The sequence below is a fragment of the Castor canadensis genome, chromosome 9, assembly GCF_047511655.1.
Source record: "Castor canadensis chromosome 9, mCasCan1.hap1v2, whole genome shotgun sequence".
Taxonomy (NCBI): Eukaryota; Metazoa; Chordata; class Mammalia; order Rodentia; family Castoridae; genus Castor; species Castor canadensis.
This window is the reverse complement of record NC_133394.1, coordinates 60,793,962-60,800,069: the sequence shown is the minus strand read 5'-3', so window position 1 is coordinate 60,800,069 and position 6,108 is coordinate 60,793,962. Positions and strand designations below refer to the sequence as shown.

At 37.9% G+C, this 6,108-nt stretch overlaps 1 pseudogene; it reads left to right on the top strand.

Moving 5' to 3' along the window:
* The first annotated feature begins 446 nt into the window (after window positions 1-446).
* On the top strand, window positions 447-2,533 carry LOC141410911 (serine/threonine-protein phosphatase 4 regulatory subunit 1 pseudogene; annotated as a pseudogene).
* The last annotated feature ends 3,575 nt before the right edge of the window (window positions 2,534-6,108 follow it).

The window sequence follows — 6,108 nt, the reverse complement described above, 5'->3', positions numbered from 1 at the left end:
AGACATCAGTATGGTGTTATGTATGGGGTTTCTGCCTGCCCAAGCAGTGGAGTTTTCCTGTGTCTTATCCTTCATTGGTGACTAGCCTTTCTTCTTTTCCAGATTCAGACCTCCTGTTTCTCCAGAAAGACATGCATGAGAATGTGGAGGAACGTGACATGATTGATGACAGTGCAGCATCTGATGTGTTTATTTTATCCCATGAGTTCATCTCAGAAGATGAAACGTTGGCACTCCGGGAAGACCTGCCAGAAACTGTGGATGACCTTGGCACGGATGCTGACATCTCAGTGTCTGATGTATTTTTTTTTAGCACCAGAGTTTATCTCAGAAAATGAATTGTGGATACCACTGGGGAGACTTGACAAGTATGCTGCAAGTAAGGACATATTTCAGAGAGAAATGGCTGCCAGGATTTTGTTGGATACATTGAGTGCGGTCTCTACCAAGGAAAGTGCTTGTATTTCTGTTTTGGAAAGAATTAGTAGTTTAGCTGAGGATCCAGAACCAATTGTGAGAACAGAGCTAATGGAACAGGTGCCTCACATTGCATTATATTTTCAAGAAAACTGGCCTTCCTTATCCTATGCTTTTACTACCTATTGTGACTAGATATCTCACAGATGAGAATCATGAGGTGTGGAAAATAAGTCAAGAATCTTTGCTGGCTCTGCTGAAGCAGAAACTGATTGACCCATTTTACTTTGAGACACAAGTATTCCCTGTGCTCCTAGAGCTGACTGCCCCAGACAGGGCTGAATATATAAAAGCAAGAACTTTGGCTACAATGTGCAAGATGTCTCCTATGGTTGGCAAGGATATTACAGAATGCCTCATCCTCCCTAGGTTTTGTGATATGTGCTATGATTGGAGAAAGCTTCATGTTCGAAAGATCTGTGCTGACTATTTTAGTGATATTTGCAGTGTAGTGGGTCAGCAAGTTACTGAGGAAATGTTGATTCCATGTTTCATTCAGTTATGTTCCGATAAGGTATGGAGAATCAGAAAGGCTTGTGTTGAGTGTTTTGTGAAAGTTTCATGTGCAACCAGTCTTGAAATCCGATGGTCCAAACTATCAGCCCTATTTATCAACTTGATCAGTGATCGCTCATGGTCAGTTTGCCAAACAGCATTTAAGTCTCTGGGACCTTTCACATCTACTTTTGCCAATCCATCTTGTTCAGGTCACCATTTTAAAGCAGAAATCAAAAGTTCAGAAGACATGCTAGAAGATAAAAATAGGATCAGAGATCAAGAAGTCTCTGAGGAGGTAAGGAGGGCTGAAGTGCAAGATGTTGTACACCAGGCTTTATTAGATCAGTACTTAACAATGACTGATCCCTATCTCATAGAAACCATTGATACCAAAATTGTTCAGCATTGTGCATACAGTTTCCCAGGTGTTGCTATGACTCTTGGCCAGAAATATTGGCACTGCCTCAAAGAGTTGTATGAGTCTCTGGCATCAGATGAAGATTGGGAGGTTCGAAGAACTTTGGCGTTCTCCATCCATGAACTTGCACTTATCCTTGGTGAGCAATTGACAGCTGCAGACCTGGTTCCAATTTTTAATGGATTTTTAAAAGACATTGATCAAGTCAGGTTAGGTGTTCTTTTACATTTACATGATTTTCTGAAGAGTCTTCCTACTGACAAAAGAAGAGAATATCTTTATCGACTTCAGGAGTTTTTAGTGACAGATAACAATATAAATTGGAGAATTCGAAATGAACTGTCTCAGCAACTGATTTTACTTCTAGAATTATATAGTCCCAGAGATGTTTATGACTATTTACGTCCCATTGCCATGAATCTCTGTACAAAGTGTCTTCTGTTCGTTGGGTTTCCTACAAGCTGGTCAGCAAGATGCTGAAAAAGTTGCACATGGAGACACCCGAGACCTTTGGAGTAAGTCTCATCAATGAGCTGGTGGAGGATTTTTGCAAGTGCACCAAGTGGTCTGGTTGGCAATCCTTTGTCTACATCTGTGACATTATCATTGAAAATGATTGCCTCCCAATGGACAGTTTTGCTATCCATCTAATGCCACAACTGCTGACCTTGGTGAATGACAGTGTTCCAAATGTTAGAATGGCACTTGCAAAAACATTAACACAAACTCTCCTAGAAAAAGAATGTTTCTTAGCCTCTACCCGCTATCAAGATGCTGTAGAGCTTACCGTCATGATACTTCAGTTGGACCAAGACCACAATGTCAAGTATTTTGCAAGCAAACATCCTGCCAGTACCAAAATCGCTGAAGATGCCATGAGCGTACCTTCCTTGACCTACTAGAACCTCAATGTCCTTCATTTTCCATGACAAAGCCAAGTTTCAACCTCCCCTTAAGTGTCTGGGACAACTATGGGTGGGAAGTAGAGACCTTTTACTAACTCCTTGCAGGTGCCAGTTGCCTACACCCAGTACAATTTTAAGAGTCAAGAGAAACTGCAAGAGTCTTTATTCATGTTGTTAGACTTGTCATGGTACAAATTTTCCTATCTAAGTACAATTTATTAATAAAACAATTGGAGAGATGGATTATTTTCTAGATGTTTATTAATGTAATTTGTGAGTAAATACAATTTGTGATCTGTGTTGATTTAGTATAAATGGAGAAAGTAGATAAAAATATTTCTTTTAAAAAATAGAATTCAACATTATTACCATGCCTCCAAGAGTGATACTAGAAATAAAAAGGCTTTGAAAAACACATATCTTAGGAAAAGCTTTACATATCAATTACCCAGTATTTAAAAAGTAGAAAATCTCAACTAATGCCAGTTTGCATATATAAAATCCAAGCAGAAACTAAAAGGTCCTGAATAGTCTCAGGTGGGAATATAGCAAAAGTCATCATTTTAAGAATCATACAAATGCACTAACAGAGCTATGCAAGCAAAGCAATACATTTAGTTTATTTCTTGTTATTTTTTAAGCCCCTGTGCTTGTACACCTGTTTTCTGCAAAACCTCCCCAGTGAATGCTCATGATGTTCACTCAAGTACATGGTGTTTTCTGATCTAGAAGCTCCAGAACAACCATAGTCACACCAGTGTGTGCACACAGTCATACTAAATTATGACTTCTCACCTTAGTGAGCATTAGCCTGAATTTATACTTAAATTTTTCTTTCCACATAGGGGGGATGATAATCCCAAAAAAAATGAAATGAGCCACCTTGGATACACTGTGTTCCTGTCAGAGGAAGCAGGGAAGATCACATCTTCCCCCACCCTCCAAGAGCCCATCCAGGAGGCTCAAGTGTCCCCTGACAAGCAAGACCTATTCATCATGAAGCCAGGACATTTAGTCAAAGGGAAACAGTAACAGTGTATCCTGTCCCCAACTCTTGAGTTCCTTCACTAAATTTACACCTGTATTTCTGACAAGAAACTCATGACAGAGCTAGTCTCCATGCTGTCAGAGAGGCTAAAGGCAAGATCTCAATATTCATCCAGAATCAGGTTTAGAGTAAACTCTAAAATCAGAAAAAGACCTGACTTCCTTGTAGGAGGACATTTTTTCATTCCTCCAAGGAGGTAGTTGCTTTCTTCTATGTATGCCCAGAGCACTGTAGACATATACTTATATATGAACACATCTCTGTTTATCATTACAATGAGGTTTCTTAAGGTCTGGGATTCCATGTCTTTCCCATCACCACCATTTGTTTTTCATTGTGCTCGGTGTGTGTGTGTCTATATTGTGGCATTTACAAAAGTTCTTACAATGCATCAAATACATCATATTTGGATTCACTTCTTTTTCATCAGTTCTTTCTCTGTCCCATGGTAAGCTTACTTTCTATGTCTGCTTCAGACCTAGGTCTTGACTAGACCTGGAGTGAAATATTCACAGTTGGAGTCTTTAATCTTCCTTCTTGCCTTTTTCTCTTCTGCCATTCTAGAATTTTCCCACTGATATTTCTTTCTATAATATGTGTGCCATTACCTTTGGATATAATTTGGTTCAAAGACTTTCTTATTTTGTTATTACTGGCAGTAATAATAAAATTTATATTCTGTGTAACAAAGTTTATATTTTTTATATTTGATTATTCATATCCTTATTCAAGTGGGAGGAAATTGCTATGTGAATATATTTAGGACTATTTAAGACTAGAGGGTTTCTCCAGTTATCTTGCATAAACAACCTATACTTTTTTAGTCACTGAGACAATATAAACTCTTACATCAAATAACTTACATAAGGAAAACAAAACGCTGCTAATTCTAAAAGTATTTTTGAGAAAGAAATGCACTGTTTACTTGGGTTTCAGTCTTTCCTCATAGAATAGTTGCATATGTAGTTTTTTATCAAGCATTTTTAAGATACTTTTTCTTGTTTTTTCCTCTTTGTGGGTGGGGAACTGGGTTTGAGCCAAGGCCAGTGCTGCTACTTGGATGCTCTACAGCTTGAGCCACACACCAACTTTTTTCCTTTATTTCTCAAATAGGGTCTCTTGTTTTGCTCTGAGGTCAGACTCAGTCCATGATCCTTCACATCCTTCCCCTTAGCTGGGATCTCAGGTGCACATCAGCCCACCCTGCATTTTGTTTTTGAGACTGCCCTCAAACCATGATCATCCTAATGTCCACCTCTCAAGTGGTGGGATAACAGGCATGAAACAGCATATCCGAAAATGTTTCTCATATCAAAGTAAATAAATGGATGGGTTTTCATAATTTTACAAATAAAAATCAGAGAAACCCAATGTAATACAACATTTCAACTTCTGTATTTGCATGAATAGTCCTCAAACACTTGCATATATTGACATAGAGAAACATCCCTGAGGATTTAAGAGGGTGTATCCTTCATTCTCACCATTTTCTTATTGTGGTGTGAATGCCAGACAGAAAGCTGGCATTGCTATAGGACTGCATACCTTCTGGAGGCTGCTAACTCAAATGAAGGATGAGATAGAGCTTATTTTGTGGGGAGAATACTGATGTCTAGTCTGTTACATCTGAGTGAGGGATAAGCCTGTTTTTATCAAGAGTGCTATGAACTATGCCTTGTGCTGTGGAGTGCATTTATTCAATGAGGTATAAGTAGCAGAGCTTATGTTAAACTAATGAAATAAGCTCAAAATGTTTTGGTTAACTTGTCCAACAAAGTATCAGAGCCTGGAACCCACACTGACATCCCTTATCCCACCTCACAAGCATTATATGTATATATATATATATATATATATATATATATATATATATATATATATATAAGTTAACAAACAAAATATGCCTATAAGAAGAAAAATGTGAAATGGAATTGATAGCTCTTTGAAGTAATACTTCTTGTTAACATCAAATTTATTATAATTTTTCTACTTATTTTATAATTATGTCAAAATTATATACATATATAATGCTATATGTTCATTACACTTAGTTATAATTAATTATAATTACCCTTGCTAATTCTAATGTAACAGAAATGTGCACATAGAGTTGAAACCAGATTTTGGACAGTCATAGAACAATGAAATATTCATGCTTAGAAAAGTGAAGAATATCTCTTCTATGAGCATAAAAATAGCCTCAAGGATTTTGGTAAAATGGAGATTTGGCACAGTGGAGATTCAAGTCCTCTCAGAAGGTGTGTAGCTAGAGCTTCAGTAAGACAGTGCTGCCTAAAAAGCTGTCATTACTGAACACACTGTTGGGTAAACCTTCAACAATGAAGGGACTAGCATTCCTCTTCAATTCTTTATGCTGACACCTGTTTATAGGGAGTGTCAGAGTTAGTTCAAGTGGTTCAGCAACTTGGGCTTTATGTGGGGCCACTTATCAATCCCTCACTCATTCCACAGACAACTTTAATCAAGAAACAAATTTCAAAGTATATCTACTGCTTTATTGGGAAAGGCTGTCTAGTCATGGGATCAGGGTTCCCAGAATACAGGCAAAAGTTTCATTTCTGGCTCTCCTGTTCACTTGTGCAAGGTTCTTCATTTTCCAAAGCCTCTGTGATAGACATTATAAGCTGAAGGAAAGTAAAAGACTCCTCTCATGAGGTTATTTTGAGGATTAACTTCAGTAAAGCAAGAGATGTTCTGTGAGGCATCTGGCATGCAATAAACCCTTAGTCAGCCTGGTACAA